This window comes from Battus philenor, unplaced genomic scaffold (genome assembly GCF_028537555.1).
Source record: "Battus philenor isolate CCGP_79_NKW_IND1 unplaced genomic scaffold, ilBatPhil1.0.hap1 SCAF_5, whole genome shotgun sequence".
In the NCBI taxonomy this organism is placed as follows: domain Eukaryota; kingdom Metazoa; phylum Arthropoda; class Insecta; order Lepidoptera; family Papilionidae; genus Battus; species Battus philenor.
Window position 1 is genome coordinate 1213281 of NW_027181715.1, and position 11476 is coordinate 1224756.

Below are 11476 nucleotides of genomic sequence, written 5' to 3' on the forward strand. Positions count from 1 at the left end.
ATTAGTGATATTATTATATTCTCGCACTCTTGTATTTTTTAAACGACAATTTAATTCAAAATTTTTGGATATACAAAATACAATTCAAACCTCATTAAAATATGACGGCTTGTTGTGACTCGTAATTATTTCTGTCTGTTCTGCAGAATGCTCTGGATTATTGATCCCTGTTTAGTAATGTTTTAGTTTTTTTTTTTTTCATTATTGACTTTGATTCATTAAATGTTCTTAGTGAGATAGTTTTAAAGTAACAATTGTTACTGATTTTATATTACTATTTTTATTTCTTACTGCCTTTTGTTTGTTTATTTGCAATAAAGTATAATCTAATATATAAAATTCTCGTGTCGCGGTGTTCGAACTTGAACTCATCTGACCGATTTTTACCAAATTTTATATGCGTATTTAGTAGGTCTGAGAATCGGCTACTATCTATTTTTCATACCCCTAAGTGATAAGGGTTGTTCACCCTTAAAAATTTTTTTTTATTTTTTTGACGAAATTTTTTGTTTTTATTTTTTAATGATACAACATACAAAAATACATACAACCCTAAATTTTCACCCCTCTACGATCAACCCTTATTTTTAAATTGAAAATTAAAAATATTTTTATTGCGAAACAACGTTTGCGGGATCAGCTAGTAAAATATATAAATATACCCTTTCGTATGCAACATTGTTTTAAAATATCCTACATTTTTATTTGTACTAAATACTAACAATGTGTTTTATGGCGCCCACATTCCAGAAGGATAACGTGTATTGGAGCATGTAAGTTAATACTGTCACGGTGGAAGTCTAGACTGTTTACAAACACTGCATCGCAATGTGTGCGATACAATACGCCTGTTTACATATTGAAGTTATTTGTTAATTAATATTATAACAACCGCTATATATGTTTCACCATATACAGGATGATTGGTCAGCTATAAAAAGGCGAATATATGGCCAGTCATTTTGCGATATCATAAATAACGTCTGCTATTTATTAAGAATGATTATTGTTTACTATCCGTCCCTGAACACTTTGTACTACCAAAAATAACTGGCCTGTCGAACTCATATCCAAAAAAAAATTATCTCAGAGTAATCACTTTGAACAGAATAATTGAAAATATATTTAGAAGCTATAAACTTTTTTTTGCTGACGAATGTGCATTCACTCCTTTAAATCTTTTATAACTATAAACAATTATACTACATAATGACAAAGTTCCATCTGTGATTGCAATCTTTAATTCTTAATTTAAACTCACTATTTTTAAATACGGAATACGTCACAAAAAAACAATTGCAATCGTATAAATGATTCAAGAAAAACAACGTTGAACTTGTATGTGCGAAGAAATGCTTCCGATGTTTCGAAATTTGAAAATAGAATTCGGGAAACTAGGCAGTAATTAAAATAACAGAAGAGGCCTTCATTGGGAGTATCTTGAATATGTAAATATCCGAAAAACAATATTGGACTACCATTTACAAAATTAGCATATTGAAAGTAAATTGATGGAAAGAGAATTATTATTCAATAAACAAATATTTGAATGACAAGAATCCTTGGCGCTTGATTATTTTGATTTCATTTAGGCTATATCTGATAAAGTGTATATGTTTAAATCTGTCTTGTCAAAATATTTAAAAAGTGTGTATTTAATAAGTGTGTATTGTCGTAGAGAAGAAGCAAGATACTCCATCTTGCTTCTTCTCCACGACAATAATTCCTTGCGAAGAGTCAAATATCAAATACTTAAAAAAAAGACAATCAATAAGAGTTCTGTCACAGCTTCCAACTTTGGCTAAATGAATTATATCTTTTACCTTTATGAATTATTAATCTATTTTAATTTAATTAAAAATTTTTTATTGTATACTCTAAAAAATATATAGTTTCATAATAATAAACAAAAAAGTATAATGCTGATGTTTTACTATCTTAAATAAATCAACAAATCTTGTCGACAATGCGAATTTGTATTAAGCATAAACATTGCAAGCTATCGCCTTGACCGTTTTTATGTACTTCCTACCTTCCTTACCAGTATGTAATCAATAGAAAAATTAGCATATGAATTGCATCATAACTAATGGTCGATAAAACATAGTCAGATTTATTTGAAACTTACCAAATTATATACAGTAAAAATTATAAAAAAAATGCCTGAATAATTATTGCCTAGTATTTCCTACCGTTCTTCCTAAAACGTACGACGCTATTCTGGTTTTACATCTAATTCAAGTATAACAGATTTCACCAGCCAAAATCTACAGCCATTTTTTGACCACAGACACAAATTTGTTAATTGATTTCATTAAGAGTCGAAAAAATTGTCTCTTCTTTACATAAAAATAAAAAAAATGCATCGCCAAATGTGAGTCGACCAATTGGATATGTTATAATTATAGTATCGTTTAATCACTAGTAAGGTTTATAAGTGGAGGAAATAGATAATACGCACATATAATAACCAAATACATATAATAAAAAACACGTTTTTTCCCGTACTTATTTTATTCCACATATACCTTGACTATGTCACAGGTTGCTCTACTGCGGGGCGTAACCTCGCAAGATCTATCTTTCGACCAAAACGACCATCGGCTGAATAAGCAATGCATTCCCCGCCCACTGTTAGTTCAGACGACCAATTCTTCGAACTGCGTCGGTGGTCTTGATTCCTCCACGGATCGCGTCTCTTCTGATTCAATCTCGCAGCGAAACTTCGAGAAAACCTTTACAATTCTTTTTGGGTGATCTTCTTATAAGGCCCGTCGATGATGACCACGTCTAGGACCCGTATGGCATCACCGTTAACATATATTGGTAAAAGACGTAGTACTTAGTCTTCAAATATTACGGTATTTTGGATGAAAACAGAGGTTTCGGAATTCAACTACTACCACTGCTCACTGTTTGTATATCTTATATATAATAAAGAGAAACCCTAGGTGACACTTTCAACGGACCTTTATTTCAATTCTCCCGGCATATAAATCGAGTACCTATGTACTTCGATGTATCGTCCGATGTAAGTTAACGACAATTGGCTGCGACTGGAGCAATTGATCAATTCAGGCCGTCTCAATGACAGCTCATTGAAGACGTCTCCACTTACCATTCTTTGTTTACCCGATGCCTTCGACCGTAACGTATATTACGTAGCTTGGACTTTGTCACTTGGAAAGGTTATCCTTTGAGAATAAGCCGGTGTTGCCCAATGATATGATGACTATATTTCGATACTTGACATGTAATTTTTGCATATGAAATATTCAATACACATAACATGTAATTTTTTTCAGAAAATTAAAATTTTAAAAAGTAGCAATATTCTGTCTAAGTAAGAAAAGGACCAATATTTAGCTACTTCCGCACATGCAGTGGTAGTTGTGCAACAAAGTGCACCGCCCGTCAGCCCGCTGATTATGCGAATTACACAACTGCCACCGTTAATTTACTCAACACATGTTTCACTCCTCCACGGGGCATCTTCAGGAGTTATGTTACACCGATTAGTGCCAAACACAGAGTGCGTGCGACTCTGTGCCGCATACGCATTCATCATGGGTCTGGCGGGCGGTGCCACTTTGTTGCACGAAAACCACTACGTGTGCGGAAGTGGCTAAATATTGGTCCTTTTCTTACTTAGGATGCACTTCTGCAAGGTAACGCCTGATTCTATTAATTATTCTGTCTATCAATATTACATCTCATATATACCTAGTGCAAGGCCGCTCCCTAAGATATCTATGGGGGGGATATACCTTAATCACCACGTTTCATATGCCGGTAGGCGATCGCAGTGTTGTATTATGGTACCCATAAGTCGCTGCTGCTAATCCTAAACTTGTTTGTGAGCAGTGGTGTATAAGATATATCCAGGAATTCGAACCCGTGACCTACAAGTGCTTCGCAAGTCTCAGTCTATCGCCGAGTTGCCACAGCTCATTGTTACATTTATATAATTCTTTTCTATTATTTGATACATATACAAGAAATAAAATTAATGAAAATATCATTGTTAGATAAAATTCCAAAATGCCGCTTTTAACCCGAACTATTGGAATTATATAGACTATATAGGCTTATCTAGCAGTGGACGTACTATGGCTGACACTTCTGCATTAACCCTTAATAACCTAGAGTTTCTATTTTGATACCAATCTTTTAAACCGAATGTTCACATTACTATTAGTTTTTTTTATAAGTTGGCTGTATGTATTTTACTGTTGTATAATATTCTTTCCAACGAAATTAAAAAAAATCTAATTTTCCCTTCATCTAGACCCTCAAGCAAACACAGTAATATTAAAAAAAATCACTTTCGTAAATCAGGCTACTAAGGGTTAAGCTGCAAAAGGATACTCAGCGTCATCAGTTTTAACGTTCTATTTTTAAATACCATTACATCAGGTTCACAGGTTCGATTCTCAACCAGTGACAAATTATGTCTTCGTAAACGGTTACAGAGCGGTCGCACGATACCATGTCTATGGCTTCTCTGAAAGAAGACTCGTCTGTGTCCCCTTAGGAAAAGAACAAAGAATATTTACAATGACTCCACTAAAAACAATCAAGGAACAATTGTAAGTAATACTATTTTTTATACACCAATAAAATTCGGTGACGTCAAAACATTGGACTCATTACGACTGCGGGCATGACCCGATCTCTATGGCCTTGTAACAATTCATCGTTTACACATAATAAAAAACAAGCATATAATAACATGCTGATAACATGAATTTCATAGTTGTATATAGTTTAGACTAGTTGTTATGACTGACAAGTAAGTCTCGAAATTCATTTTCAACTGTCGCACAATATGTATAACTCAGACAGAAGAACCAAATTCGTATATAGCTCGAAGAATTGTTCGTCTGAAATGGCAGAAGGTGAGGCGATTTAAGAACCTATCGGCCACACCGTCCAACCTTCGGCCATTAGGGCCCGAAGGTTCTCGTGTGGTAATCACGAGATCGAAACAGAAATGATGAAATCCGCAGAACTAAGGTCATCGAAGTAGTCCTAGGAATTGCTTTTCTGAAGTGGAACTAGGCGGGTTAAATCACTCTTGCATTCATCGGTCGTTGGGGCCGAAAAGTCCTCGATTGGTGACGAATGGTAGACGTGTGGGTAGACCACTACTAGGTAGACCGAAGAAACAGTTAGTCGCTGGATATGGGAAGCGAAACACCGGTCACCGTGGCGATCTTTCTGGAAGGTATATGCCTTGCAGTGTAACAGGCAACTACTAATTAAAAAAAACAGGCTAGACCCAGTAATCCGCAGTACGTCAGCTTAGTGGATAACAGTCTGACAGATAACAGTCTTTTTCTTTGAGGTTTGTGTTCCGAAAAATACAACGTTACAACAATACAAGAATAACAATAGAAATTACGAATGTGCATGCTATAATCGGAAGTAAAAATTCTTAACGAGAAATTCACAAATACTCTACAATGAATTTAGTTTTAATTTCACATATCTATATTGTACTATTGTGCAAAAATAAATATACTTTTTTAAGGATCAGACTTTCATTGCTGCGCCAGTGGCATTTGCAGATTCTGTGGGTTCAAAGTGCCAGGCTAAACCTGGCATATATATATATATATATATATATATAAAACAACGAATTTAGTCATCTCATTTAATTATATTTTTAAATATATTTTATATATAATTATCCCTAAAAACTTTTGAAGCCATATATATATATATATATATATATACATATATATATATATATATAAAATATATTTAAAAATATAATAAAATGAGATGACTAAATTCGTTGTTTAACTAGTGTACCACTACACGGAAGGTGCTTTGAGCTATTTTGATTGGAAAGAAGTTTGTAAATAACACCGGAGGTGAGAAGATGCGAAAAGAAAAGGTTGGTTGGGCGGATTGTTAATATACTTAGAGTGTAAGTTCCATTGACCACATAAACCTATGATTTTGTCTATGATTTATTCTAGCGTGACACGGTAATCCGTGTGTATTACACCTCAATTATTTCACGCAGTTATCGTTCGACACATCCGCAAATTTAAGCAAAATACAGGTCATGGCGCGACGTGACAACGTATTTATTAACAAAAATTTTACTAAACAGAATTTAATTACGTACTTTATATAAAACTGTGGAGTAATAGATAAAGAAAGATATCTCAAATTCAAAAATAAGCTGAACTTCTTTAATCGTAACCCTTTATATAAAGTTTTTCACACACTATGTTACGTCATCTGTGCCAGTGTTTATCGGTGTATGTTGCTTCAATATGCCATGTCTTGTTCTTCCTGTAGCGCTACAACACTTTATAAGTCTTCGCCTCTGCCACTATCCTCTTCCGTCAGCATTTATTCAGGTGCAAACAGATTTAACGTTTTTTTTTTTTAAAAATAGGCATTATGACACCGAGGCGCCAATCTTGAAGCATGTCTTCAGCTATCCATCCAAATCTTTTTGATGAACAGGAAAAGTCTCTCTTCAAAAGCAAGGCCTCCGGCCTTTAGTAACCCTGAGGTAAATGTATATAAACCAGGTGATTTATTATTTTTAAAGCGTTTTATGCATGCTTGAACCTATAGTAGAGTTGGCTCTTATAGTTCCTTCTCGACATTATAGTAGATAGGTACATCACTATGTAGTTCTTCTTGGTGGATAGGTTGTAGTAATTGTAGAAAATGCTCTTTCCATCAATGCAATGCTATACGCATAAAAATATTTTTTTCTAAATTTTTTAAAGTTGGCAACACACAAATATTCTTATCGATTCCATTGAGCTTTATTCAACACTAGTATAATGCGAATTAGTTTTAAATTTCCTGCAACGGTGTTAAGCAACATACATTACCCGCATGTAACAGAAAAATCATTTAAATATACATCGTTTACTAATGAAGGTGTTAAATATGAAATCCCTTTTCATTATTTTTACCTATTACTATAAAATCAAAAAGTGTTTAAATGTGACATGATTATTCTCACAAAACTTGTAAATTCAGTTCATTGTCCTTCTGGGAAAACAAAAGAACAATTTTAGAAAATTTAAGTCAAGCTTCTATTAATTGTGATAGTCAGAGACGCCTACTGAAAGACATAGGCCTTCTGCAGAGATATGTATAGGAGGTATACCATAATCGCCAGTATTGGCAACAGGCTGGTAGTAAAGGCACTTCTGCCCTTCCTCTGGAAACGTGTTTGTGAGCAGTGGCATTCCTATATAAGGCACAAAGTGTGAATTATATAAGATTGATGACATCGCGAGAAACGAACCCACGACCTACAATCGCATGTCTCAGTTCCCCACTGCTGGAGTACCACTACTCAAAACGTATTGCTTACAAAAAACGTTGAAGGTAATTAAAACATTTAATGTCATTTACGTAAATATTATGAAACATGGCAGTTACCAAACAACTCCACCACAATTTCGACAGACGGTTTGACGGTAGAATTGTTACTTATAAATCAAAACAGGCCGCCCTCCCCGGCGCGCCATAATCGGTGATTAAAGCTGCAAGCAGGATGGACCAAATTACACGCTCTGGCCTCGGGGCGCGCTTTTGACCTCCTCTGAACGGTCATTATACCAGCGGAAACGGCATCGCTGCTGAACACGTGTTACCAGTGGATTCGATATTTAAAAAAGCGGTATGAAAAAATGAAACCAGAGGAAACTGTTTGAAATTAGAATCCAATTATTTATAATGGCGGCGCAATATTCGAATCCAATTTCAAGCAGTCTATTTATCTATATTACTACATAAGTGAGTATGTATGTGTTCTAAATCATATTATTTTTCTCTTAATAATCAACACACATCATGTCATCCATAAGCATAGCAATATTTATTCACCATCTATTTTATTAGTCTCTAGAATATTAACCTTTCAATTTAAAATACTTTGAGTTTTTAATTAAAGCCATGAATATCATAATGTTAACTTAACCTGACAGTATTTTTTTAAATATAAGCATTTCTAAATACAAGACACAAAATGTTTTAATTTTAAATAACAGATAAAATAAACTGTTAAACTGTTGGTAATAAAAAAATTGATTCCAGAGCCGACCAGACCACATGTAAAAGTTAAAATAATATTTTCTCATTTCAAATGCATCATTTACTATCTATTCTTAACCACCATTCACTACTGTGAAACATAATATCAAAAAAGTTTTATCAAGTTTTATGTCACATTATATTATTATGATGCCTCATACAAATATAACATAGAACACCTTAATAACCTGATAGTAAATATTTACTTATTCTATATTAATATGTACACTAATATGTTATTAAATTACTTATAAAAAGTGTGATAATCATGTGGACACAAAAAATTACTTGAACAATGGTGCACAGGTTAAATTAAGAAACAAAAAAAACATACTTTCACTCCAAAATAATTCAGTACAACCTGTTTATCTATGTCAGACTAGAAAGCACATTAACAATTGCTATTAATCTTGTTTTGTAATTGGCTATTGTATAAAAAAATACATGATACAATTGTATTCCAAATAAGTACTTTACATGAACATTGCAAATGCAATTAGTTTAAATTAGTACAAAAAGGGGCATTAAAAATGTACATACAACAAGCAGTTAAACGTATGTTATATATAAAATTCTTCGAAAATAATACTTGATCATGTGTTATAATTTTTTTTAAATATTATTTAAATTTAAACCATTCGAATACATTTTTTATAAAAAAAATATCTTGAAGTCCATCATTATGCTCGGAATAGGTAAATAATCATTCCATATTTATTTTTATTAACATCATAAGTTAACACTACTACAGCAAATTCAGTATGTTAAAATTCTTTCCTATTTTAACAATTGTTTTGGTTTATAGTTACGTGTTATTGGTAATATGACAAAACAAAATTACAAACAACATTATCGGCGCAACTACATCAATTTGTCTGAATAAAATTATTATAAATTTAGTTAATAAAGTTACTTACCAGTTCACAGTTTCAATTTTATTTATTTTCTATACTGTAAATGTTATTTTGTTTTTCTCACAGTTTTTTCATTGGCTTTCAGTTATAGGCTTTAAGTTTTTATATATGTCATTCAATATAAGCATCACGCATATTAATTTTAAAGTTTTTCACTCAGTAATGCACACGTTTGTTTACATAACATTCATAAAAATAAAATTCTTAAAACACGATCACCGAATAGTACTAGCAAGCACACGGCTAGTCCGCGCGACTCTACAAATTTATTTTGTTTCACTAACGCCGACCACGGGCAGCTTTACCGGCAACTGAAACAACTATATATGCTTTCAAGAGGAGTGATCGAAACACAAGATATAGCTCAGCTCTGACGTCTAATAAACATCACATCGCCGCCGTCGCCATTAGCTTTGTGTTACCAGATACAATTTGACACAATGTCGTTCCTTTTTTCGCCAAAAATTGTAAAACTAAATAATTTTCATAAGTAATAATTTTATTAAACCTAATACTTATTTAAAGAATTTATTTATTCATATAACAAAGGTTTTCTTGAATTTTTGTTGTCTTTAAGTGTTTGTCTTATGACTTTGACAAAAAAACTTGTTGCATTAATAATAACTAGAACATTTTAAGTACATAAAATGTAATAACACTGAAACTTACTAGAATATAATAATAATGTATTTTATATTCGCTATAATTATCAAATAAAATGTAGTGTTGCGGAGAAGGTTACCTCTAGTAGTCATATTTTACTTCCAAAATGGGAGAATTGTGCATGACATTATTAAATTGAAGTTATGGTTACTCTAAAAAGCTAAAAATAATCAATTCAAGCATAAGAGGTACTGTAATTGCAGAAGAGTTAAGTATTTTAGTAAACATGTTCATTAAACTCTTACCAAAACTCTACAAACGACTTTCGAGGTGTCCAGTGTATTAAAAAAATCATTGATTTGGATCGAATCACTTCTAATACTGCTGTACAAGAAGGCAGTCACAAAATCATGTGAAATTTATAACGTTGGTACTCAATTCCCACGCTGTTGAGACAGACAGATACTTAAGTATCTGTCATAAGTGTTAATGTTCATTTGTTTTATAATAATAATAGTATATTTTCTATTATAAAACATATTCCTGCTTTGATTGGGAACCGCAGTGATAAATGCTTCAAGAAATGGTATCTGAAGACTTGGCGGGACGATTTAACCTACAACGACTAAGTGCGTATGGTCTAGACTTCGAAGACAATATCGACAAAATGACGGAGACCATATACTTCTTTTGTCGATTCTTTAATGATTATATAAAGAAAGAGATAACGGGTGGGGAAGTGGCAGATCAGTAATCTTCAATTTGCTGATGATACCTGGTTGTTGCATCTTTTGACCGCAATTAAATTAACTGTTTAGCAATGTTGAGCAAAAAACCATTCAAAAGATGGCAGAATTTTCAATAAACAAAAACTTGATGAAACTTATGATAAAGAACCGGACTGAATATCTCGCATCCACGGTAGAAACGGCAGGATTTAATTTACCTAGGTTTATCAGTAAGCAGGGAAACCGCAAAAGAGAAAATCGGACGCGTCCATAAGTGGTAAAGGAATGTGTAAAATGTCGAATATTCCTTTTTGTATGATATATTAATCTCAAATGGTTATTAATTCGTACAATAGACAGGAAATATTATAGAGTCGTTTGAAATAAGGTATTGTGAAAAAAGGTTACATATACCACAGACGTATTACATTCCACGACTAATTCAAGAACAAGACTTGTTTTTTATTAATTCTAATTTGTATCGCTAGTGTTATTTTTTTTCTCTTTTACTAGACGCAGACAGTTGGGAGAGGGTTGCCGCTATTCAATACGGATCTTTCTTCTCCCAGCTGCAAGGCACCACAGCGTTTTATAATTTTTTACAATTTTTCTTACACTATTTTCTCTTATGGGTAAATACAGCTAAAATTTATATACATTAACAATACAATTTGGAAGTTTTACTCAATTATATATTAGTTGGTACATTATTCTATTTCAAGTCGCTGCCCAAGCGCTACAGACCGTTAAACGCCTTGAGATTTAGGACAATGTGCCGGGCCGACTCATCAAAAAATTCTGCTATAGATTTTTTCTTGAGAAGGTCCGGTAAGTTGAACGGAGGTATATTAAGGTTTTTACATAAGGTCACGTGGTTACGTCTTTTGGGTGCGAATCGGGAGCAGTGTCTGAGTAAGTGATGAAAAGTCTGTACTGTGGAGTCGTCACATGGGCAAGTCTCATTATCGATTATTTTATTACGGTGCAGGTACTGCTTGCAGTACCCGTGCCCGCTTAGTAGTTGTGTGAGATGGAAAGATGTCTTGATGAGTTTTCGCAGTTTGTTTATGTCGGTGAGTTTCGAAATATTAAAATACAAATAGAGACGAGATAAACATAGGACTGAATTATCTACAATCCAGTAATTTTTCA

At 33.1% G+C, this 11476-nt stretch overlaps 1 protein-coding gene across 2 annotated transcripts in view; it reads right to left on the reverse strand.

Moving 5' to 3' along the window:
- ogre (optic ganglion reduced) overlaps nucleotides 1-9208 on the reverse strand; it is a 69738-nt gene extending 60530 nt beyond the window's left edge. For both annotated transcript variants that reach the window (XM_068772420.1, XM_068772422.1), the window contains exon 1: nucleotides 8997-9208. The gene's annotated coding sequence lies outside the window, so the exon portion shown is untranslated. The remainder of the gene's footprint in view (nucleotides 1-8996) is intronic.
- Between the last annotated feature and the right edge of the window lie 2268 nt (nucleotides 9209-11476).